Genomic DNA, 18,957 nt, shown 5'->3' on the forward strand with positions numbered 1-18,957 from the left:
TTTGTGCCGTCTGCAAACTTACTAATCAGACCAGTTACTTTTTCCTCCAAATCATTTATATATACTACAAAGAGCAAAGGTCCCAGCACTGATCCCTGTGGAACACCACTGGTCACAGCCCTCCAATTAGAAAAGCATCCTTCCATTGCTATTCTCTGCCTTCTATGACCTAGCCAGTTCTGTATCCACCTTGCCAGCTCACCCCTGATCCCGTGTGACTTCACCTTTTGTACTAGTCTACCATGAGGGACCTTGTCAAAGGCCTTACTGAAGTCCATATAGACAACATCCACTGCCCTACCTGCATCAATCATCTTAGTGACCTCCTCGAAAAACTCTATCAAGTTAGTGAGACACGACCTCCCCTTCACAAAACCATGCTGCCTCTCACTAATACGTCCATTTGCTTCCAAATGGGAGTAGATCCTGTCTCGAAGAATTCTCTCCAGTAATTTCCCTACCACTGAAGTAAGGCTCACCGGCCTGTAGTTCCCGGGATTATCCTTGCTACCCTTCTTAAACAGAGGAACAACATTGGCTATTCTCCAGTCCTCCGGGACATCCCCTGAAGACAGTGAGGATCCAAAGATTTCTGTCAAGGCCTCAGCAATTTCCTCTCCAGCCTCCTTCAGTATTCTGGGGTAGATCCCATCAGGCCCTGGGGACTTATCTACCTTAATATTTTTTAAGACACCCAACACCTCGTCTTTTTGGATCTCAATGTGATCTCAATTGGATCTCCCAGGCTATCTACACACCCTTCTCCAGACTCAACATCTACCAATTTCTTCTCTTTGGTGAATACTGATGCAAAGTATTCATTTAGTACCTCGCCCATTTCCTCTGGCTCCACACATAGATTCCCTTGCCTATCCTTCAGTGGGCCAACGATTTCCCTGGCTACCCTCTTGCTTTTTATGTACGTGTAAAAAGCCTTGGGATTTTCCTTAACCCTATTTGCCAATGACCTTTCGTGACCCCTTCTAGCCCTCCTGACCCCTTGCTTAAGTTCCTTCCTACTTTCCTTATATTCCACACAGGCTTCGTCTGTTCCCAGCCTTTTAGCCCTGACAAATGCCTCCTTTTTCTTTTTGACGAGGCCTACAATATCTCTCGTTATCCAAGGTTCCCGAAAATTGCCGTATTTATCCTTCTTCCTCACAGGAACATGCCGGTCCTGAATTCCTTTCAACTGACACTTGAAAGCCTCCCACATGTCAGATGTTGATTTGCCCTCAAACATCCGCCCCCAATCTATGTTCTTCAGTTCCCGCCGAATATTGTTATAATTAGCCTTCCCCCAATTTAGCACATTCATCCTAGGACCACTCTTATCCTTGTCCGACCTCAGACATCTGTCCAATACCTGTCCTATACCTATCTCCCCTCAATTTAAAGTTATGTCCCCTCGTGCTAGACATCACCATCCGAGGAAAAAGGCTCTCACTGTCCACCCTATCTAATCCACTGATCATCTTGTATGCCTCAATTAAGTCACCTCTTAACCTTCTTCTTTCCAATGAAAACAGCCTCAAGTCCCTCAGCCTTCCCTCATAAGATCTTCCCTCCATACCAGGCAACATTCTGGTAAATCTCCTCTGCACCCTTTCCAATGCTACCACATCCTTCCTATAATGCGGCGACCAGAATTGCACGCAATACTCCAAATGCGGCCGCACCAGAGTTTTGTACAGCTGCAACATGACCTCGTGGCTCCGAAACTCAATCCCTCTACCAATAAAAGCTAACACACTGTACGCCTTCTTAACAACCCTATCTAACTGGGTGGCAACTTTCAGGGATCTGCAGCTTATCGATGTCCCTCTGTAACATCCTTCCGCACTGTCCACAACTCCACCGACTTTAGTGTCATCTGCAAATTTACTCACCCATCCTTCTACGCCCTCCTCCAGGTCATTTATAAAAATGACAAACAGCCGTGGCCCCAAAACAGATCCTTGTGGTACACCACTAGGAACTGGACTCCAGTCTGAACACTTCCCATCAACCAACACCCTTTGTCTTCTTCCAGCTAGCCAATTTCTGATCCAAACTCCTAAATCACCCTGAATCCCATGCCTCCGTATTTCCTGCAGTAGCCTACCGTGGGGAAACTTATCAAACGCTTTACTGAAATCCATATACACCACATCAACTGCTTTACCCTCATCCACCTGTTTGGTCACCTTCTCAAAGAACTCAATAAGGTTTGTGAGGCACGACCTACCTTTCACAAAGCCGTGTTGACTATCTCTAATCAAATTATTCCTTTCCAGATGATTATACATCCTATCTCTTATAAACCTTTCCAAGATTTTGCCCACAACAGAAGTAAGGCTCACTGGTCTATAGTTACCGGGGTTGACTCTACTCCACTTCTTGAACAAGGGGACAACATTTGCTATCCTCCAGTCTTCTGGCACTATTCCTGTAGACAAAGATGACTTAAAGAACAAAGCCAAAAGCTCAGCAATCTCCTTCCTAGCTTCCCAGAGAATCCTAGGATAAATCCCATCCGGCCCAGGGGACTTAGCTATTTTCACACTTTCCAGAATTGCTCACACCTCCTCCTTATGAACCTCAAGCCCTTCTAGTCTAGTAGCCTGAATCTCAGTATTCTCCTCGACAACATTGTCTTTTTCCTGTGTGAATACTGACAAAACATATTCATTTAGCACCTCTCCTATCTCCTCGGACACCAAGCACAACTTCCCACTACTGTCCTTGACTGGCCCTACTCTTACCCTAGTTATTTGTTTATTCCTGACATATCTATAGAAAGCTTTAGGGTTATCCTTGATCCTACCTGCCAAAGACTTCTCATGTCCCCTCCTGGCTCTTCTTAGCTCTCTCTTTAGGTCCTTCCTAGCTAACTTGTAACTCTCGAGCGCCCTCACTGAACCTTCATGTCTCATCTTTACAAAAGCCTCCTTCTTCCTCTTGACAAGTGTTTCGACTGTTTTAGTAAACCACGGTTCCCTTGCTCGACCACTTCCTCCCTGCCTGACAGGTACATACTTATAAAGGACACGCAGTAGCTGTTCCTTGAACAAGCTCGACATTTCCATTGTGCCCATCCCCTGCAGTTTTCCTCTCCAAACGATGCATCCTAAGACTTGCCTCATCGCATCATAATTGCCTTTCCCCAGATATAACTGTTTTACCACCTTCCCTGAGCTTACTGAAATATCTAAACCCCGGCACCTGCAACAACCATTCCTGTCCCTGCTCTATCCATGTCTCCGAAATGGCCACAACATCGAAGTCCCAGATACCAACCCATGCCGCAAGTTCACCCACCTTATTCCGGATGCTCCTGGCATTGAAGAAGACACACTTTAAACCACCTTCCTGCCTGCCGGTACACTCCTGCAACTTTGAAACCTTACTCATGACCTCACTACTCTCAACCTCCTGTATACTGGTGCTATAATTCAGGTTCCCAAGCCCCTGCTGAACTAGTTTAAACCCTCCCAAAGAGCATTAGCAAATTCCCCCCCCCCCCCCCCAAGGATATTGGTACCCCTCTGGTCCAGGTATAGATCATCCTGTTTGTAGAGGTCCCACCGACCCCAGAATGAGCCCCAATTATCCAGAAATCTGAAACCCTCCCTCCTGCACTATCCCTGTAGACACGTGTTCAACTCCTCTCTCTCCCTATTCCTCATCCCGCTATCACGTGGCACGGGTAACAACCCAGAGATCATAACTCTGTTTGTCCTAGATCTAAGTTTCCACCCTAGCTCCCCGAATTCCTGCCGTACATCCCTGTCCCTTTTCCTACCTATAACGTTGGTACCTATGCGGACCACGACTTGGGGCTGCTCCCTCTCCCCCTTAAGGATCCCAAAAACACGATCCAAGACATCACGCACCCTGGCACCTGGGAGGCAACACACCAACCGCGAGTCTCTCTCGTTCCCACAGAATCTCCTATCTATCCCCCTAACTATGGAGTCTCCAATGACTAATGCTCTACTCCTCTCCCCCCTTCCCTTCTGAGCAACAGGGACAGACTCTGTGCCAGAGACCTGTACCCCATGGCTTACCCTTGGTAAGTCCCCCCCCCCCCCCCCCCCCCACAACAGTATCCAAAGCGGTATACTTGTTACTAAGGGGAACGACCACAGGGGATCCCTGTACTGACTGCTTTCTCCCAGCCCCTCTCACTGTCACCCATCTTTCTTCTTCGGAGTAACTACATCCCTGAAGCTTCTATCTATAACCACCTCTGCCTCCCGAACATAGAACATAGAACGATACAGCGCAGTACAGGCCCTTCGGCCCACGATGTTGCACCGAAACAAAAGCCATCTAACCTACACTATGCCATTATCATCCATATGCTTATCCAATAAACTTTTAAATGCCCTCAATGTTGGCGAGTTCACTACTGTTGCAGGTAGGGCATTCCACGGCCTCACCACTCTTTGCGTAAAGAACCTATTTCTGACCTCTGTCCTATATCTATTACCCCTCAGTTTAAAGTTATGTCCCCTCGTGCTAGCCATTTCCATCCGCGGAAGAAGGCTCTCACTGTCCACCCTATCTAACCCCCTGATCATTTTGTATGCCTCTATTAAGTCTCCTCTTAACATTCTTCTCTCTAACGAAAACAACCTCAAGTCCATCAGCCTTTCCTCATAAGATTTTCCCTCCATACCAGGCAACATCCTGGTAAATCTCCTCTGCACCCGCTCCAAAACTTCCACGTCCTTCCTATAATGCGGTGACCAGAACTGTACGCAATACTCCAATTGCGGCCGTACCAGAGTTTTGTACAGCTGCAACATGACCTCATGACTCCGGAACTCAATCCCTCTACCAATAAAGGCCAACACTCCAAAAGCCTTCTTCACAACCCTATCAACCTGGGTGGCAACTTTCAGGGATCGATGTACATGGACACCTAGATCCCTCTGCTCATCCACACTTCCAAGAACTTTACCATTAGCCAAATATTCCGCATTCCTGTTATTCCTTCCAAAGTGAATCACCTCACACTTCTCTACATTAAACTCCATTTGCCACCTCTCAGCCCAGCTCTGCAGCTTATCTATGTCCCTCTGTAACCTGCTACATCCTTCCGCACTGTCGACAACACCACCGACTTTAGTGTCGTCTGCAAATTTACTCACCCACCCTTCTGCGCCCTCCTCTAGGTCATTGATAAAAATGACAAACAGCAACGGCCCCAGAACAGATCCTTGTGGTACGCCACTTGTAACTGAACTCCATTCTGAACATTTCCCATCAACCACCACCCTCTGTCTTCTTTCAGCTAGCCAATTTCTGATCCACATCTCTAAATCACCCTCAATCCCCAGCCTCCGTATTTTCTGCAATAGCCTACCGTGGGGAACCTTATCAAACGCTTTACTGAAATCCATATACACCACATCAACTGCTCTACCCTCTTCTACCAGTTCAGTCACCTTCTCAAAGAACTCGATAAGGTTTGTGAGGCATGACCTACCCTTCACAAAGCCATGCTGTCTATCCCTGATCATATTATTCCTATCTAGATGATTATAAATCTTGTCTCTTATAATCCCCTCCAAGACTTTACCCACTACAGACGTGAGGCTCATCGGTCTATAGTTGCCGGGGTTGTCTCTGCTCCCCTTTTTGAACAAAGGGACCACATTTGCTATCCTCCAGTCCTCTGGCACTATTCCTGTAGCCAATGGTGACATAAAAATCAAATCCAAAGGCCCAGCAATCTCTTCCCTGGCTTCCCAGAGGATCCTAGGATAAATCCCATCAGGCCCCGGGGACTTATCTATTTTCAGCCTGTCCAGAATTGCCAACACCTCTTCCCTACGTACCTCAATGCCATCTATTCTAATAGCCTGGGTCTCAGCATTCTCCTCCACAACATTATCTTTTTCCTGAGTGAATACTGACGAAAAATATTAATTTAGTATCTCGCCCATCTCTTCAGACTCCACACACAACTTCCCATCCCTGTCCTTGACTGGCCCTACTCTTACCCTCGTCATTCTTTTATTCCTGACATACCTATAGAAAGCTTTTGGGTTTTCCTTGATCCTACCTGCCAAATACTTCTCATGTCCCCTCCTTGCTCGCCTTAGCTCTCTCTTTAGATCCTTCCTCGCTACCTTGTAACTATCCATCGCCCCAACTGAAACTTCACACCTCATCTTCACATAGGCCTCCTTCTTCCTCTTAACAAGAGATTCCACTTCTTTGGTAAACCACGGTTCCCTCACTCGACGCCTTCCTCCCTGCCTGACCGGTACGTACTTATCAAGAACACGTAGTAGCTGTTCCTTGAACAAGCTCCACTTATCCAGTGTGCCCAACACTTGTAGCCTACTTCTCCAACCTATCCCCCCCAAGTCATGTCTAATACCATCACAATTGCCCTTCCCCCAGCTATAACTCTTGCCCTGCGGTGTATACTTATCCCTTTCCATCACTAACGTAAACGTCACCGAATTGTGGTCACTGTCCCCAAAGTGCTCACCTACCTCCACATCCAACACCTGGCCTGGTTCATTAGCCAAAACCAAATCCAAAGTGGCCTCGCCTCTTGGCCTATCAACATATTGTGTCAGGAAACCCTCCTGCACACATTGTACAAAAAGCGACCCATCTGATGTACTCGAACGATATCTTTTCCAGTCAATATTTGGAAAGTTAAAGTCTCCCATAATAACTACCCTGTTACTTTCGCTCTTATCCAGAATCATCTTCGCCATCCTTTCCTCTACATCCCTAGAACTATTTGGAGGCCTATAGAAAACTCCCAACAGGGTGACCTCTCCTTTCCTGTTTCTAACCTCAGCCCATACTACCTCGGAAGAAGAGTCCCCATCTAGCATCCTCTCCGCCACCGTAATACTGCTCTTGACTAGCAGCGCCACACCTCCCCCTCTTTTGCCTCCTTCTCTGAGCTTACTAAAACACCTAAACCCCGGAACCTGCAACATCCATTCCTGTCCCTGCTCGATCCATTTCTCCGAAATGGCCACAACATCGAAGTCCCAGGTACCAACCCATGCTGCCAGTTCCCCTACCTTATTTCGTATACTCCTGGCATTGAAGTAGACACACTTCAAACCACCTACCTGAACACTGGCCCCCTCCTGCGACGTCAAATCTGTGCCCCTGACCTCTATACTCTCATTCTCCCGTACCCTAAAACTACAATCCAGGTTCCCATGCCTCTGCTGCATTAGTTTAAACCCCCCCCAAAGAGCACTAACAAATCTCCCCCCCAGGATATTTGTGCCCGTCAGGTTCAGATGTAGACCATCCTGTCTGTAGAGGTCCCACCTTCCCCAGAAAGAGCCCCAGTTTTTTTTATTTTTTTTAATATATTTTATTGAAAATTCTTTCTCGATCAAAATTCTTTCCCTTTACAAATCAAACATAACAGTAAAGAGAATTTAACAATAAACAAATGGCTAATCAACATGGTAATCTAATCGTTTAACATAAACAAAAACTTCCCCCCCCCCCCCTCCCCCCCGGGTTGCTGCTGCTGGTCATCTGTCTTCCCTCTAACGTTCCCCTAGGTAGTCGAGAAATGGCTGCCACCGCCTGGTGAACCCTTGAGCCGATCCTCTCAGTGCAAACTTTATCTGCTCCAGTTTAATGAACCCCGCCATATCGTTTACCCAGGCCTCCAGTCCGGGGGGTTTCGCCTCCTTCCACAGGAGTAGAATCCTACGCCAGGCTACTAGGGACGCAAAGGCCACAACGTCGGCCTCTTTCGCCTCCTGCACTCCGGGCTCATCCGCAACTCCAAATAAAGCTAGCCCCCAGCCTGGTTTGACCCGGGCCTTCACCACCTTGGAAATCACTCCCGTCACTCCCTTCCAATACCCCTCCAGTGCCGGGCACGACCAAAACATATGCGCGTGGTTTGCCGGGCTTCCGCCACACCTCCCACACTTGTCCTCCACTCCGAAGAACCTGCTCAGTCTTTCTCCCGTTATGTGTGCTCTATGTAGCACCTTGAATTGAATCAGGCTAAGCCTGGCGCACGAGGAAGAGGAATTTACCCTGCTTAGGGCATCAGCCCACATACCCTCCTCTATCTCCTCCCCTAGCTCTTCTTCCCACTTTCCTTTTAATTCGCCCACCAACTCCTCCCCCTCCTCCCTCATCTCTCGGTATATCTCTGACACCTTGCCCTCTCCGACCCACACCCCCGAAAGCACTCTGTCCTGAATCCCCTGTGCCAGGAGCAGCAGAAATTCCCTCACCTGTTGTCTTGTGAACGCCCTCACCTGCATATATCTAAGGAAGTTTCCCCGGGGCAACTTATACTTTTCCTCCAATGCTCCCAAGCTCGCAAACGTCCCATCTATAAATAAATCTCCCACCCTCCTAATTCCCAACTGGTGCCAGCTCTGAAATCCTCCATCCATTCTTCCTGGGGCAAACCTATGGTTGTTCCTGATTGGGGACCCCACCAGGGCTCCCCGCACACCTCTCTGTCGCCTCCATTGTCCCCAGATAGTCAATGTTGCCGCCATCACCGGGTTCGTGGTAAACTTTTTTGGTGAGAGCGGTAGCGGCGCCGTCACCAGCGCCTCTAAGCTCGTCCCTTTACAGGACTTTCTCTCCAGTCTTTTCCACGCCGCTCCCTCTCCCTCCATCATCCATTTACGAATCATCGCCACATTGGCGGCCCAATAGTAGTCGCCCAAATTCGGTAGCGCCAGTCCTCCTCTGTCCCTGCTACATTGTAGGAACCCCCTCCTTACCCTCGGGACTTTCCCTGCCCACACGAAGCTTGTGATGCTCCTGTCTATTTTTTAAAAAAAGGTCTTAGTGATTAGTATAGGGAGACATTGAAATACAAATAAGAACCTCGGGAGGACCATCATCTTAATTGCCTGCACTCTGCCCACCAACGACAGAGGCTGCATGTCCCACCTCTTGAAGTCCTCCTCCATTTGTTCTACCAATCGTGTCAGATTAAGTCTGTGTAAGGTTCCCCAGCTCCTAGCGATCTGAATCCCCAGGTATCGGAAGTTTCTTTCCACTTTCCTTAGAGGCAGGCCTTCTATCTCTCTACTCTGGTCCCCTGGGTGTATCACGAATAGTTCACTCTTCCCCATGTTAAGCCTATATCCCGAGAAATCTCCGAACTCCCTCAACATCTGCATGACCTCTATCATCCCCCCCCGCTGGGTCCGACACATACAACAGTAGGTCATCCGCGTATAGCGAGACTCGGTGTTCTTCTCCCCCTCTAATCACCCCTCTCCATTTCCTGGAGTCTCTCAACGCCATGGCCAGAGGTTCAATTGCCAACGCGAACAACAGTGGAGATAGCGGGCATCCCTGTCTTGTTCCCCTATATAATCGGAAATACTCCGATCTTTGCCGACCCGTGACTACACTTGCCGTTGGGGCCCCATAAAGAAGTTTGACCCAGCTAATAAACCCGTTCCCGAACCCAAACCTCCTTAACACCTCCCATAAATACTCCCACTCCACCCTATCAAATGCCTTCTCTGCATCCATTGCCGCCACTATCTCTGCCTCCCCCTCCACTGGGGGCATCATTATCACCCCTAATAGTCGTCGCACGTTGACATTCAGTTGTCTCCCCTTTACGAACCCTGTCTGGTCCTCGTGCACCACCCCCGGGACACAGTCCTCTATCCTCGATGCCAGTACCTTTGCCAGCAATTTGGCGTCCACATTCAATAATGAAATAGGTCTATAGGACCCGTACTGCAACGGATCTTTATCCCTCTTCAGAATTAGCGATATCGTCGCCTCCGACATTGTCGGGGGTAAATTCCCTCCTTCCCTGGCCTCATTGAACGTCCTCACCAACAACGGGGCCAACAAGTCCGCGTATTTTCTATAAAATTCCACCGGGAACCCGTCTGGTCCCGGAGCCTTCCCTGCTTGCATGTTCCCCAGCCCCTTAATAACCTCGTGCACCCCAATCGGTACCCCCAGGCCTTCCACCTCCTGCTCCTCCACCCTCGGGAACCTCAATTGATCCAGGAACTGCCGCATCCCCTCCTCTCCCTCTGGGGGTTGGGACCTATACAGTCCCTCATAAAAGGTCTTGAACACCTCGTTTATCTTCCCTGCTCTTCGCACCGTGGCTCCCTTTTCGTCTCTAATTCCCCCTATCTCCCTCGCCGCTGTCCTCTTTCGCAACTGATGAGCCAGCAGGCGACTAGCCTTTTCCCCATATTCATACCTCCTCCCCTGTGCCTTCCTCCACAGCACCTCCGCCTTTCTGGTGGTCAAGAGGTCAAACTCCGTCTGGAGTCGTCTCCTCTCCCTGTACAGTCCCTCCTCCGGGGTCTCTGCAAATTCCTTGTCCACCCTTAAAATCTCCCCCAGTAATCTTTCCCTTTCCTTGGCCTCTGTTTTCCCTTTGTGGGCCCCAATTGAGATCAGCTCTCCTCTGACCACCGCCTTTAGTGCTTCCCATACCACTCCCACACGGACCTCCCCGTCGTCATTGGCCTTCAGGTATCTCTCAATACACCCCCGCACTCTTCCACACACTCCCTCGTCCGCCATCAATCCCACATCTAATCGCCAGAGTGCTCTCTGCTCCCTTTCCTCTCCTAGTTCCAGGTCCACCCAGTGTGGGGCATGGTCCGAAACCGCTATGGCTGAATACTCAGCTTCTTCCACCCTTGAGATCAACGACCTTCCCAGAACAAAAAAATTTATCCGGGAGTACACTTTATGGACATGGGAGAAGAAGGAGAACTCCCTGGCCCTCGGTCTAAGAAATCGCCATGGATCCACTCCCCCCATTTGGTCCATAAACCCCTTGAGCACCTTGGCCGCTGCCGGCCTTCTTCCGGTCTTTGATCTGGATCTATCTAACCCTGGGTCCAGCACGGTATTGAAGTCACCTCCCAATATCAAGTTTCCTACCTCCAGGTCCGGTATACGACCCAACATCCGTCTCATAAATTCCGCATCGTCCCAATTCTGGGCATATACATTCACCAACACGACCTCCATTCCCTCCAGCCTGCCACTCACCATTACATATCTACCTCCGCTATCTGCTACGATGTTCTTTGCTTCAAATGCTACCAGTTTCCCCACCAATATGGCCACCCCTCTATTCTTTGCATCTAGTCCTGAGTGGAACATCTGTCCCACCCATCCTTTCCTTAACCTAACTTGGTCCGCCACCTTCAGGTGCGTCTCTTGGAGCATAGCCACGTCTGCCCTTAGTCCTTTCAAGTGCGCGAGCACTCGGGCCCTTTTAATCGGTCCATTCAGGCCTCTCACGTTCCACGTGATCAGCCTCACGAGGGGGCTACTTGCCCCCCTCCCGTGTCGACTAGCCATCACCTTCTCTAGGCCAGTCCCATATCCCGCCTCCGCGCTCCCACTTGCTCCCCAGGCGTCGCATTCCATCCCCGTCCACCCACTCTTTAGCCATTTCCTTTTTGATTTCCGCAGCAGCAACCCAGTTTTCCCCCCCTCCCTCCCCCCCCCCCACCCCCGCTAGATCCCTTTCTAGCGTGATTGCTCCCCCATATTACTTCCGCAAGTCAGCTGACTTCAACTGACCCCGGCTACTCCTGCTCACTCCTTGACCCCCCCCCCCCATGTGGGGAACTCCCATCCGCCTTGCGCCTGTCTTCCCGCCATAATCTTTCTGGCGCGGGAACATCCCTTTATCTGACCCGCCTCTTGTGGCGCAGCTCCCTTTCCTCTCCCCCTCCCATTCCTCGTTCTCCGCCTATGTCCCTTCTTTCCCCCCTCACCGGCGCCCACATTTCCTAGTGTCTCCCCCCATCCCAATTGACATCAACCATAAGAATAACAATAACATTCCCGACAGTATCAGTCCCTCAGTTCCGATCCAATTTCTCCTCTTTAATAAAGGTCCATGCTTCTTCCGCCGTATCGAAATAATGGTGTCTCTCCTGGTACGTGACCCATAGTCGTGCCGGCTGCAGCATCCCGAACTTCACCTTTTTGTGTAACACCTCCTTGGCTCGGTTAAAACTCGCCCTCCTTCTCGCCACCTCCGCACTCCAATCCTGGTACACCCGTACCACTGCATTCTCCCATCTGCTACTCCGCACCTTTTTAGCCCATCTCAGGACCTCTTCTCTATCTTTAAGGCGGTGAAATCGGACGATTGTCGCCCTGGGTGGTTCTCCCGCTTTTGGTCTTCTCGCCGGGATCCGATGTGCCCACTCCACCTCCAAGGGGCCCGTAGGGGCCTCAGCTCCCATCAATGAGCTTAGCATCGTACTTACATAAGCTCCACAGTCCGCTCCTTCCACTCCCTCAGGGAGACCCAGTATCCGAAGGTTCTTCCTTCGCGCTCTGTTTTCTAGGGCCTCAATCCTTTCAATGCACTTTTTATGGAGTGCCTCGTGCGTCTGTGTTTTGACCGCCAGGCCCAGGATCTCGTCCTCATTATCCGTCACCTTCTGCTCCACCACGCGGAGCTCTGTCTCCTGGGTCCTTTGTGCCTCCTTGAGCCCCTCAATTGCCTGTAGCATCGGGGTCAGCACTTCCCTCTTTAGTAGCTCCACACACCGTCTCAGGAATTCGTCTTGCTCGGGCCCCCATGTCGCCTGGGCTTTCTCCGCCGCCATCTTGTGTCTTCTCCCTTTCGTCGAAAATTCGTCGCGCTGCAGCCGCCGCCGCCGATATTTTCCTCTTTCGTTGGGGGGGGGGGAACTCCCTATTCACTCACCCCACACCGGGTTTCGTCGCCCAAAAATTTCCCGTTGGGGCTCTTAAAAGAGCCCGAAGGTCCGTTGGAGCTGGAGCCACCGAAACGTGCGGCTTAGCTGGGCATCGCCGCAACCGGAAGCCAGAAAGAGCCCCAGTTATCCAGAAATCTGAATCCCTCCTGCCTGCACCATCCCTCTAGCCACGTGTTTAATTGCTCTCTCTCCCTATTCCTCATCTCATTATCACGTGGCACGGGCAACAACCCAGAGACAACAACTCTGTTTGTTCTAGTTCTGAGCTTCCATCCTAGCTCCCTGAAAGCCTGCCCAACACCCTTGTCCCCTTTCCTACCTATGTCGTTAGTGCCAATGTGGACCACGTCTTGGGGCTGCTCCCCCTCCCCCTTAAGGATCCGAGACATTACATACCCTGGGAGGCAACATACCAAACGTGAGTCTCTCACGCTCCCACAAAATCTCCTATCTGTGCCCCTGACTATTGAGTCCCCAATTACTAATGCTCTGCTCCTCTCCCCCCTTCCCTTCTGAGCAACAGGGACAGACTCCGTGCAAGAGGGCCGTACACCATGGCTTACCCCGGTAAGTCCCCCCCCCACCACAAGTATCCAAAGCGGTATACTTGTTACTCAGGGGAACGACCGCAGGGGATCCCTGCACTGACTGCTTCTTCCCAGTCCCTCTTACAGTTACCCATCTCTCTCCAATCTTTGGTGTAACTAATTCCCTAAAGCTGCTATCTATGACCCCCTCTGCCTCTCGAATGATCCGAAGTTCATCCAACTCCAGCTCCAGTTCCCTAACTCGGTCTTGGAGGAGCTGGAGATGGCTGCACTTCCCAGAGGTCCGCGGGTCGAACTTCCGGTTCCCGCCTTAAAAAATAAAATTTTAAAAAGACAGCAAAGAAGAACAGAAACGGGACCAGGTAAGTGTTTCAAACTTAAATACTCACCCACCGGCAGCCTCAGCACGCAGCTCCCGCCGAAACCCCAAGCGCTGCTCCTGCAAGGTAAGTGATTTTAAACTTAAATACTCAGCCACCGGCAGCCCCTGCACCCGAATGATCCGAAGTTCATCCAGCTCCAGCTCCAGTTCCCTAACGCGGTTTCTGAGGAGCTGGAGATGGGTCCACTTCAGCAGAGACACTGACGGCGTCCCTCACCTCAAACATTGAAGAAGTGTTTTGGGTTTAAGTGTCACTTGACAACAGCTCCTCCACAAACCACCTTCAAGTTAGGATGACGACAATGCACGTATGGAAATTTCCCCCGCAACAGCCAATCAGCATCTCCGCTCTACTGCCCTCTGCTGGATCAACAATATTATCTGTATTCTCACAAGAAGGCTTACATTAACACCGCTATGAAGTTACTGTGAAAAGCCCCTAGTCGCCACTGTTCGGGTACACAGTGAGAATTCAGAATTGTCAGCTGGTACGGGAATTGATCCCGCGCTGCTGGTAATTGTTCTGCATCACAAACCAGCGGTCTAGCCCACAGAACTAAACCAGCCCTGACCCTCTGACAGTGCAGCACTCCCTCAGAACTGACCCTCTGACAGTGCGGCTCTCCCTCATAACTGACCCTCTGACAGTGCGGCTCTCCCTCAGTACTGACTCTCTGACAGTGCAGCACTCCCTCAGTACTGACCCTCTGACAGTGCGGCACTCCCTCAGTACTGACCCACTGACAGTGCGGCACTCCCTCAGTACTGACCCTCTGACAGTGCGGCTCTCCCTCAGTACTGACTCTCTGACAGTGCGGCACTCCCTCAGTACTGACCCTCTGACAGTGCGGCACTCCCTCAGTACTGACCCTCTGACAGTGCGGCACTCCCTCAGTACTGACTCTCTGACAGTGCAGCATTCCCTCAGTACTGACCCTCTGACAGTGCGGCACTCCCTCAGTACTGACCCTCTGACAGTGCGGCACTCCCTCAGTACTGACCCTCTGACAGTGCGGCACTCACTCAGTATTGACCCTCTGACAGTGCGGCACTCCCTCAGTACTGGCCCTCTGACAGTGCGGCACTCCCTCAGTACTGACCCTCTGACAGTGCGGCACTCCCTCAGTACTGACCCGCTGGCAGTGCGGCACTCCCTCAGTACTGACCCTCTGACAGTGCAGCATTCCCTCAGTACTGACCCTCTGACAGTGCGGCACTCCCTCAGTACTGACCCTCTGACAGTGCGGCACTCCCTCAGTACTGACCCTCTGACAGTGCGGCACTCCCTCAGTACTGACTCTCTGACAGTGCAGCATTCCCTCAGTACTGACCCTCTGACAGTGCGGCACTCCCTCAGTACTGACCCTCTGACAGTGCGGCACTCCCTCAGTACTGACCCTCTGACAGTGCGGCACTCCCTCAGTATTGACCCTCTGACAGTGCAACACTCCCCTCAGTACTGACCATCTGACAGTGCGGCACTCCCTCAGTACTGACCCTCTGACAGTGCGGCACTCCCTCAGTACTGACCCTCTGACAGTGCAGCACTCCCTCAGTACTGACCCTCTGACACTGCGGCACTCCCTCAGTACTGACCCTCTGACAGTGCAGGCACTCCCTCAGCACTGACCCTCTGACAGTGCGGCACTCCCTCAGTACAGACCCTCTGACAGTGCGGCACTCCCTCAGTATTGACCCTCTGACAGTGCAACACTCCCTCAGTACTGACCATCTGACAGTGCGGCACTCCCTCAGTACTGACCCTCTGACAGTGCGGCACTCCCTCAGTACTGACCCTCTGACAGTGCAGCACTCCCTCAGTACTGATACTCTGACAGTGCAGCACTCCCTCAGTACTGACCCTCTGACAGTGCAGCACTCCCTCAGTACTGACCCTCTGACAGTGCAGCACTCCCTCAGTACTGACCCTCTGACAGTGCAGCACTCCCTCAGCACTGACCCTCTGACAGTGCAGCACTCCCTCAGTACTGACCCTCTGACAGTGCGGCACTCCCTCAGTACTGACACTCTGATACTGCGGCACTCCCCTCAGTACTGACCCTCTGACAGTGCGGCACTCCCTCAGTACTGACCCTCTGACAGTGCAGCGCTCCCTCAGCACTGACCCTCTGACAGTGCGGCACTCCCCTCAGTACAGACCCTCTGACAGTGCGGCACTCCCTCAGTACTGACACTCTGATACTGCGGCACTCCCTCAGTACTGACCCTCTGACAGTGCGGCACTCCCTCAGTACTGACCCTCTGACAGTGCAGCGCTCCCTCAGCACTGACCCTCTGACAGTGCGGCACTCCCTCAGTACTGACCCTCTGACAGTGCAGCGCTCCCTCAGTACTGACCCTCTGACAGTGCGGCACTCCCTCAGTACTGACCCTCTGACAGTGCGGCACTCCCTCAGTACTGACCCTCTGACAGTGCGGCACTCCCTCAGTACTGACCCTCTGACAGTGCCGCACTCCCTCAGTACTGACCCTCTGACAGTGCAGCGCTCCCTCAGCACTGACCCTCTGACAGTGCCGCACTCCCTCAGTACTGACCCTCTGACAGTGCCGCACTCCCTCAGTACTGACCCTATGACAGTGCAGCGCTCCCTCAGCACTGACCCTCTGACAGTGCAGCACTCCCTCAACACTGACCCTCTGACAGTGCCGCACTCCCTCAGTACTGACCCTCTGACAGTGCCGCACTCCCTCAGCACTGACCCTCTGACAGTGCCGCACTCCCCTCAGCACTGACTCTCTGACAGTGCCGCACTCCCTCAATACTGACCCTCTGACAGTGCCGCACTCCCTCAGTACTGACCCTCTGACAGTGCCGCACTCCCTCAGTACTGACCCTCTGACAGTGCGGCGCTCCCTCAGTACTGACCCTCTGACAGTGCGGGCACTCCCTCAGTACTGACCCTCTGACAGTGCGGCACTCCCTCAGTACTGACCCTCTGACAGTGCGGCACTCCCTCAGTACAGACCCCTCTGACAGTGCGGGCACTCCCTCAGTACTGACCCTCTGGCAGTGCCGCACTCCCTCAGTACTGACCCTCTGACAGTGCGGCACTCCCTCAGTACTGACCCTCTGACAGTGCGGCACTCCCTCAGTACTGACCCTCTGACAGTGCGGCACTACCCTCAGTACAGACCCTCTGACAGTGCGGCACTCCCTCAGTACTGACCCTCTGACAGTGCCGCACTCCCTCAGTACTGACCCTCTGACAGTGCGGCACTCCCTCAGTACTGACCCTCTGACAGTGCGGCACTCCCTCAGTACTGACCCTCTGACAGTGCGGCACTCCCTCAGTACTGACCCTCTGACAGTGCGGCACTCCCTCAGTACTGACCCTCTGACAGTGCAGCGCTCCCTCAGTACTGACACTCTGACACTGCGGCACTCCCCTCAGTACTGACCCTCTGACAGTGCGGCACTCCCTCAGCACTGACCCTCTGACAGTGCCGCACTCCCTCAGTACTGACCCTATGACAGTGCAGCGCTCCCTCAGTACTGACCCTCTGACAGTGCGGCACTCCCTCAGTACTGACCCCTGACAGTGCAGCACTCCCTCAGTACTGACCCTCTGACAGTGCGGCACTCCCTCAGTACTGACCCTCTGACAGTGCGGCACTCCCCTCAGTACTGACCCTCTGACAGTGCGGCACTCCCTCAGTACTGACCCTCTGACAGTGCGGCACTCCCTCAGTACTGACCCTCTGACAGTGCGGCACTCCCTCAGTACTGACTCTCTGACAGTGCAGCACTCCCTCAGTACTGACCCTCTGACAGTGCAGCACTCCCTCAGTACTGACCCTCTGACAGTGCGGCACTCCCTCAGTACTGACCCTCTGACAGTGCAGCCCTCCCTCAGTACTGACCCTCTGACAGTGCAGCACTCCCTCAGTACTGACCCTCTGACAGTGCAGCACTCCCTCAGTACTGACCCTCTGACAGTGTGGCATTCCCTCAGTACTGACCCTCTGACAGTGCGGCACTCCCTCAGTACTGACCCTATGACAGTGCGGCGCTCCCTCAGCACTGACCCTCTGACAGTGCAGCACTCCCTCAACCTGACAGTGCCGCACTCCCTCAGTACTGACCCTCTGACAGTGCCGCACTCCCTCAGTACTGACCCTCTGACAGTGCGGCACTCCCTCAGTACTGACCCCTGACAGTGCAGCACTCCCTCAGTACTGACCCTCTGACAGTGCGGCACTCCCTCAGTACAGACCCTCTGACAGTGCGGCACTCCCTCAGTACAGACCCTCTGACAGTGCGGCACTCCCTCAGTACTGACGCCTCTGACAGTGCGGCACTCCCTCAGTACTGACCCCTGACAGTGCAGCACTCCCTCAGTACTGACCCTCTGACAGTGCGGCACTCCCTCAGTACTGACCCTATGACAGTGCAGCACTCCCTCAGTACTGACCCTCTGACAGTGCCGCACTCCCTCAGTACTGACCCTCTGACAGTGCGGCACTCCCTCAGTACTGACCCTCTGACAGTGCGGCACTCCCTCAGTACTGACCCTCTGACAGTGCGGCACTCCCTCAGTACTGACCCCTGACAGTGCAGCACTCCCTCAGTACTGACCCTCTGACAGTGCGGCACTCCCTCAGTACTGACCCTCTGACAGTGCGGCACTCCCTCAGTACTGACCCTCTGACAGTGCGGCACTCCCTCAGTACTGACCCTCTGACAGTGCGGCACTGGCCCTCAGTACTGACCCCTGACAGTGCGGCACTCCCTCAGTACTGACCCTCTGACAGTGCAGGCACTCCCTCAGTACTGACCATCTGACAGTGCGGCACTCCCTCAGTACTGACCCTCTGACAGTGCGGCACTCCCTCAGTACTGCCCCACTGACAGTGCGGCACTCCCTCAGTACTGACCCCTGACAGTGCGGCACTCCCTCAGTACTGACCCTCTGACAGTGCGGCACTCCCTCAGTACTGACCCTCTGACAGTGCGGCACTCCCTCAGTACTGACCCTCTGACAGTGCGGCACTCCCTCAGTACTGACCCTCTGACAGTGCGGCACTCCCTCAGTACTGACCCCTGACAGTGCAGCAACTCCCTCAGTACTGACCCTCTGACAGTGCGGCACTCCCTCAGTACTGACCCTCTGACAGTGCGGCGCTCTCCCTCAGTACTGACCCCTGACAGTGCGGCACTCCCTCAGTACTGACCCTCTGACAGTGCGGCACTCCCTCAGTACTGACCCTCTGACAGTGCGGCACTCCCTCAGTACTGACCCTCTGACAGTGCAGCACTCCCTCAGTACTGACCCTCTGACAGTGCGGCGCTCCCTCAGTA

Source organism: Scyliorhinus torazame, chromosome 2 (assembly GCF_047496885.1).
Source record: "Scyliorhinus torazame isolate Kashiwa2021f chromosome 2, sScyTor2.1, whole genome shotgun sequence".
NCBI lineage: Eukaryota > Metazoa > Chordata > Chondrichthyes > Carcharhiniformes > Scyliorhinidae > Scyliorhinus > Scyliorhinus torazame.